The sequence below is a fragment of the Ambystoma mexicanum genome, chromosome 6p, assembly GCF_040938575.1.
Source record: "Ambystoma mexicanum isolate Mex_15411 chromosome 6p, UKY_AmexF1_1, whole genome shotgun sequence".
Taxonomy (NCBI): domain Eukaryota; kingdom Metazoa; phylum Chordata; class Amphibia; order Caudata; family Ambystomatidae; genus Ambystoma; species Ambystoma mexicanum.
In genome coordinates, this window is record NC_090935.1 from 1,101,586,339 (window position 1) to 1,101,607,833 (window position 21,495).

Here is a 21,495-nt window from a genome sequence, read left to right on the forward strand (position 1 = left end):
CAGATGCATAATCTGGGTGTTATGGTCATTTCATATGCAAGTAAGACATTATCACCTGTCCAAATAAAATGTAAGACATTTGAAAATGCAATCCTGGTAAAGGTAGGGGCATTGAAAAACTACCGTCCATTGATCCATGGGCAGAAGATTATAGTGGATATCTCCCAACAGCCACTGCAATATTTGCAGAGCGAACATGTATGGTCCGTGAATGTTTCTAATTCAAGGATTACTTCCTGGATTCCTTTTATGCAAGAATACCCTGTAGGGATCAGAAATGGCCAAAATAAAAGGTCCAAAGGTTCAATCATTAGCAGACATGCAGGATTGTGTTGAGGAGAACTGTTTAAAAGATGAAGATTTAAAAACAACTGGCAATATGGGGGCCTATCTAGCTTCTCCGCACAGAGTGCATGAAGAAAACATGTGCCACGGAATACGTTTTATGTCTTTAGCATTTTACAAAAAATAACAAGAAGGAATTAGTAGCTGGCATTAGAAATGCTTGGGTGAATGATACCCCTGAACCCTCAGCCTCTTATGAAATTGGTTCCTGGAATAGTCAGAAGGCAATGCTGAGGGTTTCAAGAGAATTGCACATAATTGAATATTTTCTAGGGGAACTCCAAATAAAACACATTCATTCAAACACAAAGACAATCAGAAAGTCATTGTCATTTTCTGACAGATGCAAGTTTACCATTTCGAAAACACATGACATAAAAGTGCCCTGTTGTCTGGTGTATTCCAATACAGTTGTCATTGAAAATATATTTCCATAGAAATCCATTTCGACTACAATACATGACCTAGCCATTGAAAATCTTCAGTGCAGAATGAAAAGAAGGAATACGTGAAAAAGAAATCATTCTCAGCTTTAAGATCAATAATGTCCCCACTTTTGTTCTCAGTAGTTGAAATCATAAGAGCATTATTTTCTAAAAAAAAAAAAAGAACATAGCTAGACATTTATTCTCATGGGTATTGGCAGTTAAGTTACTTACATTTGCATGTCATTCTTCCCTTGGCTTGGTGTTCGCTAGTCTATGATAATGTCTGAGAAGGCCCGCAATGCCAGCCAGCAGACCCTGCGAAACTCAACCCCTCCTCACTATCTTCATCCAAACCCCTTTTTACTGTCCAATAGAAGTCAACAGCAAAATCGGAATCCTGGTTTGATTTGAGAAGGTTCCCTGTTTATATGAAGAATGTCCAGGGACAGTAGCACAGTTAAATTTGGTTTAGACTGCAAGGAATAGGTCTCTTTTCAGAGCCAGATAAATGCTATCTTTCAACCCTCAAGGTTCAGATTCCAGGGAGAGAAAAACAAGAAAGACCCCCTCCCTGATCTCATTCCACTTTTTATAATGGCTTTGCACGGCATGTACATTTAAAGATATCTTTAGGTACCCCTGTAATCAGGTCCTCTCCCCTTCTTAACTAAAATGCTAATTCATTTCTGAGGTGAAATTTTGGCCACCCACCCCAGGCATCATCAGACGCTTAATATTGTGTAACGAACGTACCCTTCTGCACTCAGAGGCTCTTGGTACATTCAACAATAGTATAGTATACATGTTTCATAAATTGTACTCCCGCGATTTTTGGTATGGATATTCTCGCAAATAAGGCATGGCCCTTCCTGCGGCAAAAGTCGTTTTAGCACATTCTGCCCTTGTACAGTTCCAGCAGAACAGTGCCTTTTTTTAAATTGAGCAGCACTTTTTTTCTCCCTATAGCTGCTCGAAGCTCTGTTCTGTTCCAAAGTTAACTTTTCAATTTTTGGTTTATAGTTCACTCTTGTGTCTTTGCTGAAGCAGTATTTACATTTGATGTTTTAGCAATATGAAACTCTAACTTTCATAGTATTTAGAAAAATGCATCTATTAAGCAAGTTATCCTTTTCCCAGCATAGGACATTACACACATCAAAGGTGCATTTTGGGTCTGTGGCTGCCCGCCATAAGAGAGTGAAGAGGGATTAGCAAAGCTGTCCCACAGCAGTCGGATGGGCAACTTCTGCCCTACAGAAGAGAGTAAACACTTCACAGCCTTACTTCAGTGCCAGCCACACTCATACATTCAAAGCTGCAATCTAGAGACCCCAAAAAGAGGTCAAAGCATGAGGAGGAAGTGTTCTTCTGTCTCTGAGTGATGCTGTTGATGTAAACAGATCGGCAGAAAAATATGCAGACTCTAGGGGCCAAGGACACTAGTTTGGAATCCTCCCCTATGTGATTGCTGACTTTTGAAAATCCCCTTACAGTGAGTAAAAGGCAGGATCTTGAGATTGGATACATATGGGGACTCCCAAGAATCGGTCTGAGAACTACACAGTTGTGCGATAACCTCAGCGATCCAGCCTGAGGCGAAGTTGTACTGCTGGAAAATGCAGTGCAATTTGGCAACCTGAACATGAGACTCCTAGGCTTTCCTGTCCCACAATAGAGTGAATATTAAGCAGTTGTGGTTCATCAATTGCTGTCATCAGAAGTGCTTGATTCCACCCTTTTCCTAATCGGAGAAGTGACAAAGGCATTTAGGCTTCCCACTAGAGGTGAAGGTATTGTGAGGGGACAGCAATGAGAGGCGGACACAAAGAGGTATAATTCTCAACAGTAGCCATTTTATTAACAGAAAGGGGTTTGGATAAAGGCCTAACTTTCCCTATTCTAACAATAGTGTCCCTTCCTATAAAGCTAAAGCAGGATATCTGTGTGTCCAAGCTGAAGCTGACCCTCAAGCTGCATACAAAGAAAATGTGCAAGTTAAATGTTTCAAAGTTCAACTCAACGGAAAAGTGCAATAACTCAAACATATAACTACAATCAAAACAGTTCTTGGATCTAAGGGTTGGCTCCCTTACCCTGGATTATTTCAAGCAAATTATTCACAATGTTCCGTGTCAAACCTGTCTCTTAAAGGCATTACAAATGTCTCTGTTACCTAATATTCGCCTTAAGATAACAAAACACATGTTCCTTCTATGAGACTGATTTGGCAAAGAGGAAGTCTCTTCTAGTCTTTCAAAATGGCAAAACAAAGTATATTTTCCACAGTGTTGGTTTGAATAAGGTAAAGTTGTTACTACTTGTCAGGATGGACAAATACATGTCTTTTCCACAACAGAGATTTAAGTATGGCAAAAGGCAAGTCTTTTCAAAGTTTCTGGTTGACAAAATATTCAAAGGAAACAAGAACTTAATATGACCAAGTCTCTTTTCAACATACCATTAAAAGTGAGTTTCCAAGTACACGCTCCTGCCAGGAAACTCATCAACTGAAAACTCTTCATATCCTGGTTTTCTCTCCTGCCAGGAATATCTCCCCTTTGGCTCACACAGATCCAGTGGTGTACTCTCGTGCAAGGTATACTTGTCCGAAATGTTTTCAATACCTGATATCTTTATCGGGCTTCTCTTCAGATTCACTTTCTCAACTGTGCTTCTTCGCTAGCATACTTGTGTTGACTTCAACTGTTTCTTGTACCAATTTCCCCAAAATTGACATCAAATGTCTGAGGGCTTGCTCAAGCTTTGGCTTTCACTGTTTCTTTCAATCTCTCTCAACTCTTGGCAATGCTTGTTCCTGATTCCTCTCAACGGACCTCTTAACTGAAGAGAATTGTACATATCTTGCCACTTTATCTCTCTTGCAATCTCTTTTGACTCTTGGCAAAGTAGGTTCCAGGTTTCTCACAACTGACTTCATAAGTCAGGAGAATTGCACCATATTTGCCGTAGTTGTTCTTTTAACAAAGTCTCTTGGTCTACACAATGCTGGTCCCAGGTTTCCACCCAACTGACACCTCATGTCAGGAGAATTGCACCACATTCACCTTTCCGATTTAGTTCTATTTGGTCGGCAATCAAAAGTACATTTAATATGCTCTTCGGCATATCTGTATGTCCCGGTGCCCCTTTCGCTTTAAGGCTGATTCACCGGCTCTTCATGCGGCAGTTGAGAAGTGCTCACAAAAGGCCAGCTTCCCTTTATTGGCAAGGTCCCGCTAGGTTTCCGCATCGGCTCTTTCAGCCTCTGCTGCCAAGATCAGCGCATCTTTTCCAGACCGCGTCTCCGTACAAGGCTCTGCTGCACACCATCTGCTTTCTCTCGCTTCTCTCCGGTCCCGAATGGCGCCAGCGGACTTCTGGCGAGCTTCTCTTCCTACAGTCCTTCATTGGATTCCCTCTGCCAGCAGCTATGTTTCGCTCTCCGCGCACTCTGCAACCTGCCTTCTCTCTCCTTCCAAGTTCCTTCAGCTGCAGGTGATTTGGGGCTTTAAAAGTCCTGTGCAGCTAATTAGATTTGTAACAACTAGACCGCACAGTGTTCTCAAGGTCACATTTCCTCCACATGAACTCCTTGCTTCTCTTTCTCGTCACAGTACTTGAGGATTTCTGGGACTTTGAGTACAAGGAAGTTTCAATGGATTTTACATCAGATGATTTAACAGTTGTAACAACATTACAATCACCATAAACATCAGATGTTTCATATGTTTTAGTTTAACCATATCTACATGAAGACGAAATGGGTTCTTGTTTAAACACAGTATTTCTTATGGTTTTAGAATCGGATGGTTTTGAATAATGGCAGCAAGCCATCAGAAACCCTGGAAGGAAAGGATCCTCTTCACAATAAAGAGAGGTATATTGCTTCTCTCGTTGTGGAGTCAACGCTCTCCCCTTACAGTCACCTCCTCCCATGTGATCCACCCTCAGAATACCACCCCCAGGGTCAGGATTAGGTAGCGGCTGTCTTCCCTAGGCCACCTAGATGGAGACCTTAGGCTGGGGATTATTGATGACTCTGCAGGATTCATCACAGTATTTGGCAGGGATTTGTACTGTAATTGTGGGGCTTGGCAATGCCCTGAAGAGAAAAATGTGCTCATGTTTTTTTGTAAAGGTGCAAGTCGTATTTTATTTTATTTTTTCTTATTTATTTAATGTATTTATTTGTCATTTGTAATGCGCTATACAGCAAAATTGTGCTTCAAGGCGCATCAAGAAAAGGGGGGACTATGGATGAGGAGAGGGTATAAAACAAAAACAAAAAATGTTTTTAAAAGATCTTGAAACATTCGGAACGTGCAAGTACTATAGCATGGGAGTCGGAGAGAGGGGGAGGACGGGAGTGCAGGAAAGGGGTAGGATGGAAGAAACAAACAATAGCATTCATACTAGGTCGTGAGACGATTTGGAACATGCAAGTGCTGAACAAGAAGAGGGGGAGGAAGGGAAGTGCGGGAGGGGAGAGGAACATAAGTACAAAAACAAGTAAAAATGCAGGGACAAGTAGACAAATTGCATTAAGGAAGACCAAACATGCAATTGTGAAAAGCAGGTATGAGTGACTGCAGCCTGGAAAGGCCTCACCTCATGGACAGAGGAGCTACATCAGGTGGAGACACATGGTAAAGTCTAATCAGGTAAGAGTGACTACAGCCCGAAAAAACCTTATTGTTAGGACTCAGGGGCTAAATCAGGCATGCAAGTACGAACCGAGGTAAACAGTGCAAATCACAGAACAGGCTGCGAAAAGGCTATCAAGTGCTTGCAAGTAGGTCAAAAATGCAAAGAAACAGCAAGAGTGCATAGACAATCAGTGGGTTCAGGCAGGTAAGATACAAAACAAAGTGAGGATTCAGAGTCAATCAGTGGAGGCAGGTAGGCAAGATGGGAAACACAGGATGTAGAGTCAATGGATGACGGAAGGTGAAATGCAAGATACAGCGCAGACTGAGGTAAGTCAGGGCTAAAGTAAGGCAAAGGTCACAGTGGAAGGTGACTACATCAAGGCAGCACCTCAGAAGGTGCAGGGGCAACTTCAGGCAAGCTTAGAGGCAGGCACCCCCAATATAAGAAAACCAAAAAGCAGCTGCCGGCCACAACAAGTGAAGCGAAGTAGGATGGTGGCAACTGAACCTGTGATTGTCGGGAGCCAACAGGCAGGACAGGCAAGTGGAAAAGGGAGAGACAGGGAACTGGGGGAAGAAGCAGGAGGGCGCAAGAAGGTCGGGTCTTACCATGTGTGGTCTGCATCAGGCACAAAGAAGGGAGAGGTGATATATGCAGTTCAACAGACACGCAACAGGATGGAAAGTGGCAGCGGGCCACAGGCGGCAACTTCAAGTGCTAATGGAGGCTAAGGAGTGGAGAGACAGGTGATGTTTAGTAGTGCAGGGGAACACGGAATGCATGAAGACAGTAGAAATGATAGGAGGGAGGGGAGCAACTTACCTGCCAAGGGGAGAGCAGTTGGCAGGATGAGTGGCAGGGCAGGTGACTCTCAATGAAAACTGGCAGCGTGTTTGGGCCCATCCATACCCGGACAGGCCCAAACAGGATAAAACTAAGGCCTTTATAATTGGCCCTTCAAGGGGACCGGCGTTGCCTGCCAGCTCCCAGGCCAGCAGGGTATGTCCATGACCCCCAGCTAATCTGCCTTTGGCAGAGTCGGGCTCATAAGAGGATGTTGAAGCGATGAAAAACGACCTTTCACCCCTTCACAAAACAGGAAGTGGCATGTTACAGTAGGCTGCCCCTTTAGGGCAGCCTTCCCAAAGGCGAACGTCATTGATGGAAGTGATGTTGAGGAAATGGGAATATGGGGGAGGAAAGGAAGTGTGGGGACTCCTACATTGTAAATGAATAAAGAAGGAAGTTAACCTCCACGCTGATGTCCGTTTGTTTAATTATAGCGGCCCTGCCTGCTAACAATTGGCGACAGGGAACGTCCCTACCAGCGGTCCTCCTTGCGTACTCCGGTGATGCCATTGCGCGTCTGCCGACGCGTGCCAGTGATCCCACTGGCCTGCGGTCCTCCTTCCTCCAGCCGCCAGCGCACCTGAGTGCCAGTGTCCTGCTGCGGTGCATCCGGAAATCCTCCACTGACAGACACGCACGATCCCGCCCTGTCACGGCTGCTGAAACCTCCTCCAAGAGCCCAAACGCGCAATCCCGCCGGGCCCGCCTGAACCATACAAAAAAAAAAAAAAATTCTTTTTTCTCTCTCTTCTTCTCCACAAAGTAATAACTGGGGTGACCTCACCACCAGCCCCCACCTCACAGTGGCTCCACATACCCTGGCCCCAGACCAGCAGAGCACAGTAGATGCAAACCACTCCACGTTGAAGGGAGTGACTGATCCGACGCAGGCGGAGGGGCCGCAAGAATTGGACACCACCTACCCATCTGCAAGTTCTGCAGCGAGTGCATGCAAGTGCATACTGAGCCTCACATACAACAGCAAAACTGAGGGTGCAACGCACTTCCCAAGTGCAATACAACTCAGTGCCATGCCAGGCACCAGCCTGAAAACCATATGAGCACGTCGGCTGATCAAGCGAGCTCAAGCTTACAACCAGCCCCAATGGTTACAAGGTCTACTGCAACAGCATGGCGCATGCCTCCTCCTTTCTCCATGACCCCACAAGCCGACAAATGAGCGAGGTGGGTAGAATGGCTTGAGGATTTCAACAACTTTATAGATGCAGCAGGTGAAGAAACCTCTCCACACCTGCGCAGCATGCTCATTAACACAGCGGGCACTGCAATAAATACACTAATCAAAACTATTCCACCAGCAGAACTCACTGACTTTGCCAGCCTAATAACTGCTTTAAACAAACGACTTGTCATTGCTCGCAACAGGGATTATGAAAGATACATCTTTAGCCAGTGCACACAGCGCAGCGATGAAACGGTGGATGAGTTCATCACAAGGCTCTAAATCAAAGGCGCGCACTGCCAATTCGATGCATTTTCGCTAGATGAAGCCATTTGCTTAAGAGTAATTGAAGAGTGTGTCTTACCAGCACTACAGAAACTTGAAGGGTGTGTCTTACCAGCACTACAGAAACAACTGCTCGAAAAACCTGTCACCATTGAAGGAATGAGTGAGATGGCCCGAATACTGGAGAGGATTGAGAAACAAGCCACACATATAACAAGCACTGCAGTTAACAAGCAGGATAGAAGCGATATTATAGCAGCACTCCATGCAAGCAACATCAAGGGAAGCGAAAGAATCAGCGGCCCGAGCAGCACATCGACCCACGCATCAAAGACAATGCTACAGGTGCGGGATGTCATTTCCTCATGCCGGGTCATGCCCCGCTCTCTCCCAAAAGTGTGGTAATTGTGGCAGATAAGGAAATTTTCAGTCTGTATGTAGAGAGGGGAAACTGTTTCCCACACCACGCATGAGTGCAGCTCCACAGTACAGGACATTCCAAAGGCCATTTCCGAATCAATCTTACCAGTCACGCCCATACCAGCAAGGGCCGAGGAGATATGTGCGAGTCGTGGAAGAAATATACCCTGAAGACGACAGCCAAGAGTACGAGACACAGGAACTAAGTAAGAAACTGCGCGATGAGTACGACGGCCCACCGCGACAAGGACTCTACCCGGGAGCACAAGGAAACCCTGACTACGAAGGGGACCACTACGACCTGTATGCCCAGGAGGAGTTTGTAAACCTCATCATGGACGAGGAGGATGCACAGGAGGCACCCAGAATACAGGTAAAAATCTGCAACAAACAGTTCTGTTTTCTGATCGACTCTGTGGCGACAGTAAATATCATGGGTGAGAAATAATTCCAACTGCTTCAAAGCAAACCTGTACTTACCCCAATAACATCTAAGATATATCAATGGGGTGCAGACGCCCCCTTGCACAGTGTAGGATCATTCAAAAGAAGTCTACAACACCGTCATTCATGTCATCAGAAGCCCCAACAAAGGGTGATGTCTGCTGAGTTACAAAACCGCCTTCTGTTTAGGCTTAATCAGCACACCCGTACAGGACGGTGACGTCATCTGTTCGTCAGTACCCCAAACCAGGAAACATGAGCATGTATACGTCATGAATCAGGAATCGCCTGTCACTGCTATCATCACGAGGGAGGTGATTGTGAAAGAATTTCCACGACTGTGTCAAGGCCTAGGCAGAATGAAGGGCCACCAATCAGGTTGACATTGACCCAGCAATCCGCCCAGTCCCACAACACCCGCGCAGAGTCGGGCTCCACCTACAAGAAGTGGTCTCAAAGGAACTGAACCAACTTCTACGCGATGACATCATTAAACCAGCCACGTATCCAACGCCATGCATCTCCCCACTCGTAATCGTCCCAAAAGAGCATGACAGTCTATGACTGTGCGTAGACATGTGAGTAGCCAACACCGCCATACAACGAGAACGTCACCCGGGACCAAAAATTGAGGACATTATCGTCCAACGGAATAAAGCCGTACTCTTTTCTAAGTTGGATCTAAATCAAGGGTACCACCAGCTCGTACTCCACCCCTACTCACGGCCCATCACTACTTTTGCATCACATGATGGACTGTTCCGCTCTAAACAGCTAAACTTTAGGATCACCTCAGCTGCCGAAATCTTTCACGAAACCATCCGGCAGATAATACGACCCATAAAAGGGACCCTAAATTATAGCGATGACATTCTTGTGTTTGGAAAGTCACGTAGTGAACATGATGAGGCTCTTTGAGCCGCGTGCACGGTGGTGCAAGAAGCTGGATTAACCCTTAACATTGAAAAGTGTTGTTTCAGTAAGGCCAAGCTCGAGTTCTTTGGCCACATCTTTTCAGCTGAGGGGATGACCCCTGACCCCGACAAAATCTCAACAATCTTTCATCTTGGAAAACCCAGTCAAGCAGCTGATGTCACATCAGTCCTAGGCATGGCCGGGTACTGCGCCCGATACATACCACATTTCGCAACCCTTACTGAACCCCTCAGACACCTGCTACAAAAAGATGCCACATTTAACTGGACCAGTGAGTGCCAATCTGCTTTTGACACCATCAAACAATCCCTCGCTGAAGCCAGGAAACTTGCATATTTTGACCCCGAATGGAACACTGAAATTGTCATAGACGCCAGCCCGGTGGGTCTGGGTGCCATCCTTGCTCAAACCAGTGGACAGGACACTCATCCAAGGAATGTGGTTGCCTATGCCAGCAGGGCCTTAGCTCCCCCAGAATCAGCATATTCCCAGGCAGATAAAGAAAGCCTGGCAGCTGTCTGGGCTTGCGAACACTTTCATAATTTCATAATTGGAAAGAAATTCACCTTAATCACAGACCATCAAGCCTTGTTATCTCTCTTTGGAAACCCACAAACAAATATGCCCCCCAGGATTGAACGGTGGGGAATACGCTTGCAAGAATACGACTTTGACATCATCCACAGGCCGGGAGGCGAGAACAATCCCGCAGATTACCTCTCAAGGCACCCATTTGGCAGTCCAACTCCAAGGCCAGGCGACTCTGAATATATCAACTACGTCACTGCCAACGCACTACCCCCTGCCGTCTCCATTGAAGCCATTGCTACTGCTTCAGCAGCAGACCCCTCCATGGCCTTAGCCATCAGCCTGATGGAGAATAACAAATGTAAAGACTTCCGCAGAGCAGTCCAAAGACACCCGGGCGCGTCCAGGGATGAGCTCGAGAGACTGGCTAGGGTACATACCGAACTAGCCGTCCAGGATAAGTCCGTTCTATTAAGGGGATGCAAGCTGGTCATTCCCACTACACTGAGAGCGGATGTCATCAAAACTGCCCACAAAGGCCACAGAGGGGCAGAAAACATGAAAAGACAATTAAGGTGCAATGTCTGGTTCCCCTTCAAGGACGATATGGTCGACCGGTGGGTCAAGAACTGCACAGCGTGCCAACGCACTGCGAAACCAGAACCCCCAGTGCCACTCAGAGTGACAACAATTCCAGACCACCCATGGGAAAGAGTCGCAGTTGACTTCTATGGCCCACTTGAGTCGGGAGACTACCTACTACTATTGATTGATTGATTGATTGATTGATTGATTCCAGGTTCCCCATTGTAAAACGAGTCAAATCCACAGCGTTTGCCCACGTAGCTGCCACGTTCAACAAAGTCATCAGCGAGTGGTGAATACCGGACACGATAAAATCAGACAACAGTGCGCCGTTCAGTGGACATGAGTTGGGAGTGTTTGCAAAACATATGAGGTTTCGCCACCAAAGAGTCACACCAAGATGGCCCCAAGCCAATGGTATGGCAGAATGATTTATGGCATCCATCAAAAAGACCATGCAAAGGGCACGCATCGAAGGGACTGACCCGCATGAAGCACTATGCAGAATGCTGAGAGACTATCGAAATACGCCTCATGAGGCCACCAACAAAACCCTGGCCGAACTCATGGTGAAATACCAAGTCAGAACCAGACTGGTCAACAATCCAATATCGCAACCTGAGGCAGACCAGGAAGTTATCAGAAGAGACAAAGAAAGAAAAGAAAAACACAGGAACAGACAGACAAAAGGAGGAGGGCGCAAACAAAAGAGTTCCAAATAGGAGATGAAGTGTGGGTACAACAGGTCGTAACCAAAAAGACAGACCCCCAGTTCTCACCCGAGTCACTACAGGTCGTTGCCGTAAAAGGGACCATGATAACGGCCGCAAACGGAGAAAAGGAAGTAACCCGAAACCGTTCCCGGTTCAAACACGTCATGAGAGGAGCAGAAGAGAGGCCACCACCTGTTAATCCAGATACGGACTATGTTGACATTCACGATGAAGCATGGGTTCCCCTCGGACCACATGTTCAACGTCAGCCAAACCCCGTCAAAGATGCTGATGGCGGCTCACATCAGGAGCCGCGAGGACGACCCCAAAGGGTCATCAAGAGACCTCTCAGATTAGTGGAGGAATGTTAAGAACACGTTAAACAGTTAAGCAGAAGATGTTGCAAGGACATATGTCTGGGGGTGTTGTTACAGTAGGCTGCCCCTTTAAGGCAGCCTTCCCAAAGGAGAACGTCATTGACGGAAGTGACGTTGAGGAAAGGGGAATATGGGGGAGGAAAGGAAGTTCGGGGATTCCTACGTTGTAAATGAATAAAGAAGGAAGTTAACCTCCACGCTGGTGTCCGTGTGATTAATTATAGCGGCCCTGCCCGCTAACATGGCATCAAATCGCATTGTTCCTAAGTACACTACGAAAAATATGGTTATGATTTTGCTAATGTGATATAGATTTCATACAAGAATGGATCACCATATGTATCATTCATATCTGTTTGTATAGATCCATATTGTCAAATTACTGTGAATGCAAGCAGACGTCCAAGGCCAAATGATAATATGTTATTGTATAGCACTTACGCTTAAGCTCTTTTTTTTATGGAACAAATATGCACACAATATCACCTAACCTGTGTTGGTACACATTTATCGACCTCACAAGGATGAAATGCTGAGATGGCCTTGCTGGAATTCGAACCTGCAACCTGCAGATCCCACACACATCACAGCAGCGAGAGCTCAACCTACTGAGCTATCATATCGTCTATATTAAAATTAGCAATTACTCTGTAGTGGATACCATTAAACCGGTAACTGAGATTTAAGAGCAGACCAGTTAAGTCCATCTGCAGGTCTGGTGCAAAGTTGGCCGCCTGCTGCAGCAGCATGTAAATAATGCATGCATCATAATGTATGATGCACACATCATGCATGCAAATCAATCATCAAAGCAAGGTAACTTCTGTTACCTTGCCTTGATGAATTATGCTTTGCAGGTGCTTTTTGTTTTTTTTTTTTAAAAAAAACGTTTTTTTGTTCAAACTTTTTTTTTTTTTTCAAACCGGCCCAGGCGTGGCCAGAAACCAGCCCTCATGGACTGACTACACATGATTTCGGCCCGTCCGACCCTGCTTGCAGTCTTGTGTCAGCCATGTTGGAGAGGCCGGCTGAAAATTAAATGAATGGAGCCCCTCACGGGCTCATGTGCAGAGGTGCTCCCACAGTCAGATAGGAAAACTAAAAGTCACTGGCACATGCCTTTCGTAGAGCCTTCAAAGCAAGAGGAAGTGACAAATATTGCATGGATTTAACGCAAGATTTTTTTTTACCCGAAGCATCTGGTAAACACACTTCATAGTGAGAATACATTTTATACAAAATGTTTCCTGCCAAACAAGCTGAAGGGGGACTGATCTTCACAGGCTTCGCAAACATTTCAATCATTTAAGTGCATCGGGAAGGTGCAGGAAAAAAGCATAATATATTGCACAATTGCATAATACGAGGACAGACATGTCTGGTTTACAGAAAATGTTCAAGAGACTTTGCAGTCCGTAAAACTGCAAGAGGCTTAGTATTCAAGACCAAATGATTTCCTGTAGAGGAACGTATTCAGTCTTTTGCGATAGTGGAGAAGATCATCCTCAGATCTGAAGGCAGCTGGCAGTCTGTTCAAGAGGAAGGATCCTGCTGCATCCAAGTTTCTTTTTCCTGAAAGTAGCAACAACCAAAGTTTTGGTAACTGAAGATCTCAAGTGCCTTGAATGGAGGCATTTATTTTACGTCTGCCTGAGACAATAGCCCTTGTTTCAGTAAGCTTGTTGGATAAGGCAGAGAACTTTGAAGACAATGCATGCTCTGACAGGAAGCCAGAGTCCAAAGAGTAAAGCAGCATGACGCAGTCTCTGGGTTTAAGGCCCAGCATAAATCTGGCTGCTTTTTCCTGGATAGCTTTGAGTGAATGGGTGGGGTTATTTGGAAAACAAAACCCAACAGGGGACAGTTACAGTAGTCTGGATGAAGGTGTGCCATGGCAAAAGTCACCTGAACACTTTGAGACATATTCAGTGAGCAAGAGGATGCACCTTTGGACATGAAGCTTGAAATGGTGCTTCTACAAAAGTTAATGTATCTGAGTGGCAAAGGATACAAAATTGTTGAAGGTGATGGTTAGGTTTTGGCAAAGGAATACAAGTGTCAGATGGGCTCCTAGTGATGCAGAGCAGGCAAACGTAATAGATTTGCCAAAAGGAAAGGAATTGCCAAATATATCATCTCCATATAATATATAAAATATTCAGAGTAGACTGCGCCAACATCCTGCACCTAGGAATGCTAGAGCCACTCTTAAAAAAACCTCCAACGCATCCAAAACGCTGCGGCAAGACTCCTGCTCAAGCTACCACAAAGAGAATACATTACTCCAGCACTGAAAATGCTACACTGGTTACCAATAAAACAACAAATAAAGTTCAAATCAATGTGCATAACGCACAGAGCAATCCATGGCCAAGGAGCAGAGTTCCTAAAAGAGAAAATAAACGTCTACCTCCCAACAAGACCACTCAGATCAAGCAACAACATCCGCTTAGAACCAAAACCATACAACAAAAGAAAATTTGGAGGATCATCATTCTCTCAGCTGGCTACAATAACATGGAATGGGCTACCAAAAAACATACGTAACAAAGAGCAGGAGCAGTTTTAATATCAACCAGGATTGAGACATGGGGCCTCATTACGAGTATGGCGGTCTGGAAACAAGGGTGCCGGTAGCAACGTATTGGCACCCTTTCCGAACCAGCATACTCAGACAATGCCAGTTGGGTCTATAGATACCCCGGCAGGTCTGACCTGCTGGGGATTCTGGCCCCTACCGGCATTGTCTTCATTGGAGCACCGGCTTTGTTAACAACAGTGTCGTTGCTACAGTGTCGCCATTCCCATGGAGTCCAATTGGACTCCACAGGAATGGGGACTTGCTGTTTCCGCTACCTGACATCCCGGCCCGCCGCCACTTGTAATATCCCGGCGGCACCTGGATATCAGGCGGTGGAAATGGTGTTACGAGGTTGTCGGCAACCACTGACCACATAATGAGGCCCATGGAGCTCTGTTTGCGTGAATGCTGACAGTGGCATCAGAGGCATTGCTAGATGGTGGTTGAGGGGGCTATAGCCCCGGGTCTTTTGATTGTAGCTCCTGATAGAAGCTCAGGGGTTACAACCAAAAAGGCTAGCTAGCCCCCAGAGCCCCGACAGTTCCAAAATGAGCATAGCCCCGGATCTTTTCCAGACCTAGCAACACCCCCGAGGGGTATCATACCTAGATTTATGCCTCTAGGTCTCCTTCTGACATCATACCGTCCTGCCGTGACAACCACTGACAGTGAATGTGGGTGCTGAACCGGGGTGGGGCAGGGTCCCTGGTTGATAGCCTCATTCCCTCAGACATGCCATACTGTCATAGTACGGACCTATACTGATGGTTCAAATGCCGGTGCCAGATTTCCTGGGAGATGAATTATGGCGCCTGCAGATGAACCTTTTGCCTGCCTCCACATGACCGCCACTGTTTTATTTTTTTAACAGCATGCCCCTTCTCATAGACCCTACGCATCTCAGCAGCAGGATGCGGCAAGGGCCAGGCTTGACCAAGAATGACTCGTGGAAATGAGACACCGCTTTAGGCGCACTGGCTTCATTCACCCTTCCCCATGATCTCTCCTCCAGACTATATTATTTCCAATATTGCAGTGAGAGTCTGTACTAGCAGGATTCCATGATGTCTTGATTCTCATGTTTGTCCTAGGGCCCTACAGCTCTGGTCTTTGTAATGTATGGTTGGGCTAAATGCTTGAGGACAAGGCAAGTTTCAATAAAGAGATATAAAATATAAAATGGAAATGGTATGAATCAGGGAGATTGAGCCTCATGGACATAGTATTGATGATTTTGTCAATGGGAAAGTGCCTGTGTAGCAGAGTTTGACCTTATGGCCACAGGAAGGAATCTGCAAATGGGTTGTAGACAACAAGGGAAAATCGTGGCTCTTTTATGCAGGGGTCGGAACCCCTCTTTTGGTCTTCATAAGTCTTGCACCTTCACTTGTTGGAGATACTTAGTGGCCACTTTTATGTGTTCCTGAATGGGGATGCTAGGTCTGAAGAAGCACACACAATGGATTGGATTGGACTGTTCAGGGGAATTGAATGAGGGTGGAACCCATGAGATGTGAAAAGGGGTGTCCGCAAGTGCTTTGTGAAAAGGAAATCTAAGCTATCGGACATTGGCATAACTAACCATGTTCCTGGTCTGTAGTGTAGCATCTGAGGTATTGTCCACTGCTTTGATTCACTCTTTCCAACTGTCCATCACCTTGAGGTTAATATGCAGAGGTGCATTTCAGGTGGATCCCCTGGAGATGGCTCACCTCCTTCCAAAAACACAACACAAATTGTGTACCTGAATCCGTTGCGATTGTTTCGGGCAGACCTTGAGGTTTTTAGAGTGTCTTCTACAAGCGTTAGTGGGCAGTTCCACGAATTTCATGACAGCAATGTAACATAGTTGCTATCCTACATGTGCAACTATAACTTGTTTTAGTGGAACATTAGGTCTTGCTTCTCATTGTGAGCATGGTCTGTGGCATGAAAGGAGCTATGACGTTTGGCAGAATGGAGCCTTGCAAAGCCAATTCATAGTCCTCCAAGGGTTGGATGTTCACTGTTGTGATCCTCTCCATGAAAAGGATCACTGCAGAGTGTCCCGCCTCATAATGGCAGGCTTGTACTTTAGTGTTCTGGGAACCTGGCTGCAATGTGACTAAGTCAAAATGTGAGAAGAAATTAATCTAGTTGGTTCACAGCTGTATCTGTTCTGAGAAACTACACATTGCTGTGGTGTGGTCCATGATGATAGAAACTAAGTTTTCAGCTCCATCAAGGAGAAGCCTCCAGTTACCAAAATCCTCCTTGATTGCTAAGAACTCATTTTCAAAGATGGTGTATGTCCTCTCGGTAGAGTTGAAATTACAATAGTAGTAAGGAACAGGGTGGGTGTAGAGGTTTCTGGATCCCTTTTCAGCAGGAGGGCTTGTAGGCCGTAGCTAGAGGCATGAGCTTCCACTATGTACAGTAAACTTAAGGCCTGGGAGGAATAACTCTGGAGCACATGTGAATAATATTGTAAGGGATATTGGGTGTTTATTTATAGAGATGTAGAGGGTTTCCCCCTTTTCAAGAAGCTTGTAGGAGGAAAACAGGATCCTCAAGTACACTGGGATCTAGCTCCTCTAGAAATTTGCAAACCTGAGGAATTGCTGCAATGCATTTACATACCTGGGGTTGGGCCAGTCTATGACAAGTGATATTTTTGTGGTGTCCAACTCCATTTAATAGATGGTCGTCTCTGGGTCATTGCAGCACTTCCCGAACTTGGTATACATGGGGTTTCCAGGACTGGGAAAACTCAGAGGTAGCATCAAGTTAAATGATGACATGTATGTCAATGGTCATTGCAGAATAAGTCATAAAGAAAGTACTCAGCCGAACTCCCTAAATTTGAAGCTCATCTTTTAATGGCATCTGTCAAGTGCTTACCGAATTGTGCGCCGGTGGAAGCTATTCGCTGTGAACTAGGCCTAACATCTATTGTCAATATGATTATATGGAGAAAGTTGTCATTGTTTAGGAAATTAATAACTTCCCCCTAAGGACACTTTATATGATCTTTTGGGCTCTGGTTTTTGCCTTGACACCACTTTATCAGATTATCTTCTAAAACTGAAATCCGATTGTTATGAATACCTGAATCACCTGGGTATTTCTCTAGATCTCCTAATATTCAACCCACTAAAAGTAAAAAAAAGATTTGAATGGTGGGACTGGAGTGTCACTACAAAAAAAGTAGCTGAGACATCTCTTTACAACCATCTTGTGTGCAATTCTAAACAATTGGGCATTCTTGAATCATATTTAATTTTGTTTCCAGATAAAGGTGTCCGTCAGAAATGTATGCGCTTCAAATTCAATGTGTTACCAACGTGTGAAATTTTACATGCAAGAAATATGGGGCTCGAATGTCCGTTAACATGCAGATATTGTAATGCTGTAGATGTAATTGAAAATTTAGAGCATCTAATGGTGGATTGTGTTAAACGTAGGAATGCACGTATTCAGCACTTTAGGAAATGTGTTACCTCTATAGGAGTGGTTAAATTGGATTTGTTGTGGTGGAAAATGCTGCATGGGAAAAGCAAGCCCTTACAGCTTGCAGTAGTTAGGTTTTTAGAAGATATATGTATATTGACAAATGAACTTGATACAATATCATAATTATGTCGATTGAAGTGTTTTTTTTTAATGGTTGCCTTTGATTCTCTGTGGTGTAGGGAATGATGATGGTTAGGAAAAAAATGTATTTCTAAATTGAAGGAATATTTAGTTGTGTGTGATATGTGTAAATATCTAATGCTGTTTTAAAAAAATGTTCTTTTATCATGTTTTATACTTTTGTAAAGGTTATGTTTATAACCAAAAACAAATAAATAAATAATAATAGTACTCAGCCTGAAAGATGTTCCACAGTAGCCATAATGTTTAAAGCGGGTGTGTAACACCATCTTCCATTCATCCCCTGGAAACATGCAAACGAGATTGTAAGCACCCTCCAAATCTAACTTCATCTAGATCTGACTCTCCCTCCTGATTTAAATACTTCTTCTGTGATCTTCCCAGTTATGGCATTGAGCTGCCTTTTGTCCACCCAGGGCTGGAGCTCACTTGAAACCTTTTTGGGGTTAAAAAATGGTGGCCCCTGCAGCAGACATGGAGTGAAGGATTGTAATTGGTTATTTATAACACACTTAATACCCATAGGTTTCCAAGCACAGACCTGTGCTCTGTGACATCTTGCTTCCAAGGCAACCGCATTGCCCCTGAGCTATCCTCCAGAGACAAGGATGAAGCACTTACAGAGATTCTCCTCTATGCAGGTCTTTAGGATTGAATTGCATTTTTCTGCTGGGTAACACGTATCTCCTACCATAGGGAATTGTTTTTTCAGGTACCACCTGTATGAGGAAATCATTGGACCTGTCCAACAGGAGTTTCTCTGTACAGGGTCAATAATATCTGGTAATCTAAGTATTCTGGAGGGAATAACTTCTGAATGATCGCTAGAAAGGCTTTCAGTACTTTCACTGCTAGAACAAAAGAAAGCAGTGTCAATGGGGAGCGCCAATCTTTGTGCCTGGGAACATGAGAAGGGACAGTGGCTGCCAAGGAACTTATCTTTCAGGCCTGTCAATCAAGAGTTCAGGATCAATCCATCAGACAGGTTGCATGTGGGGCTTAAGTAGAAGGGGAATCCTCAGCCGCTGGGCAAAGAGCACATTTTTAAAGTGCATTGTGGCTCCACTGTCAATAAGGGCAAGCACGAGTAGGTGTTGCTACTTCTGTGAGGAGGAATATAGAGTCAAATGGGCATACATGTCTAGAGAATGACTTGGCACAGTGGGGCAGCTGTAGGCAGATGAGTAAAGCATGGTATCACCCTTTGACAGACACCGGGCTATTAAGGAACGTTGTTGTTTTGCGACATCCTAGGGGCATGATGTCACCTACTGCTCTATTGGAATGCCCTGCTTCCTGGTGCTAGAAACACAGACTATTCTACTTCTTATGCTCTATTTCTTCAGCCCGGAGAGGACCTCTGATACTGCCAAGTTGCATGGGTTACAACATAGAGGTTCCCTCTATGTTCTGGTACTAACCCAAAGAGATTCAAACCTGTGACATTCCCCTTTCCTCTCCCTAGGCCATTGCTATAATCTCACCACTATGGCCACATATCAGAAAACAATGGGGAGCGGGGAGATCACCTACCTTAAGGCATCTTTCTGGTTATCCTTCAAACATGATAAAAAATCTGTCCACTCAGGCCAGGAGTTCTGGAATACTAACAGGATGCCGACATATCATTATTAATCCATTCCTGAGGAACTGGGCTGACACACATGTATCTCAAGGCATAAGAAAACCCATTATAACTGCCTAGGAGGGGATCATCAACAGCCACAAAAGGGTTAGCCTAAACAAGGGCTGTTTTCTCGAGGTTAAATAGAATGAAGGCTATCCTGGCTTTTTGGAGGAATACAAATGTGGCCTGTTGAAGAAATTAATCTTACATTACATCATAAAAACTCCGAGCTCTCTAGGGTCTCCTCCGAACTTGGTGGGCACAATGTCACAGGCTATCCTGGCGCTTACCTTCCGCAACAGTGCTCATGCTGGTAAGCCTATCAGGTGCCTGGTGACCTTGTTGGTGTCTCCTCTGGAGGAGAGGAACTTCCCTGCAGGCATCAGTAGGTGGGCCACAGCATTCCCAATATATGTTCATGGGCACCACCATGTATCCAAATACACAAAAGAGACACTAGGAACTGCTGGTGCACTACAGCATGCCCTGGCATTGCTAGGGCAGCATCCAACAGAGCCTTGTTTTCGTGCTTGCCTTTGATCATCTGCCCTGCCCTGACCTCTGTGCAGGTCAGTTTCTTCTGTGGCTCTGTATGTTCTCCGTCTGTCATTCTGCAGAGTTCTGCTTCCCTTGTCTTGGAACAATTCTTTCTTCTGCTCTTGCTTGGTCCTCTTGTTCGCACCTCCGCTCTGCCTTGTGATTGCCACCCTCTTGGCTTCATTTTCACGCCTCCTGATCTCTGCTAGCTCTCCCGACTAGTCCCGTCCCTGATTTGCCTGCCTTTCTTGCTGCATTTGACTATTGTAGCCTCTAGTGATTTGCCGCTGGCTACCATTTCTTCTCTTGGAAAGCATTCTGAAATTTTGAGGTGCCCAATGCAGTGCTATGCACTGTTCCAATACTACGCGTATCTGGAGCACCTTTTTGTGGTACAGGAAGAGGGTAGTTAGGCGAGCATCATGCTCGCAGTCTATGATGAACGCTGGTTCAATTCCTTGTACGACCTTGTCAGAGGATAAGTGCTCCCTGGTAGGAGTGTGGAATAACCTAGCACAACATCCTCTGGAATAACAGGTACATGGTGCCAGCGTCCATGCAAAGCCCAGCTTGACACACGGGTGGGAAGAGTATGTTAGACCCTGGCCCAGTAGTGTAGCAAAGCAAGCAGTAAGCATTGTTCCATGCGGGGGAATGGAAACAGTTTTATTGGGACCTCCACAACTCTAGAATCTCAAAAGTTAATGGTGTTTGGGCTTATAACAAAATTCCCAGCCTAATTCTAGGTACCACCAAATTAGGGAGTGCAGTGATTCCCAGTGCCAGTTGATGATGGACCCGGGGCAATATGAGGATGATTCCCTAGTCATCCTCCGCTTCAGCCTGTCAAGGGGAGATTTATATGGACTTCATTCCCAACGGAAAGGACCAGAAGGCTCCTCTAACCGGACCCAAAATCCCCAAGAAAAAAAATAAAACAATGATTCATCAGCAGACTACTTTTCACACAAGAGACTTTTAAAATTCATACTGTTAGTGTTGGAAAACATCCCACTGTAGACTGGAAGTGATTTCAAAGGTCTGCATGTGATGCAATGTTCCTCGTTCCCTGTTGGCCAGCAGCATGTTGAGCAATGGATGATAAAAACGTACTTCCCCAATGTTTACTCGAAGAAGAGTGCACCCCCACAGAGGATATAAAGTTGCACATGTACTGCGAACCAGCATTCTTTTCACATCTATGAGGGTTATGGAGGTGTTCAATGAATTTACCAGCACCATGCTCACATGCTAGGGAAGCAGGTGTTCTATGATCTTCCCTGGCAATGCTGTTCAGTAACAGGAAAGGAGGAAGTGGATTCCAAGATGATGCCAAGCCAGATAAAGGCATGGTCTTGCCCCTAGAGCACAGAG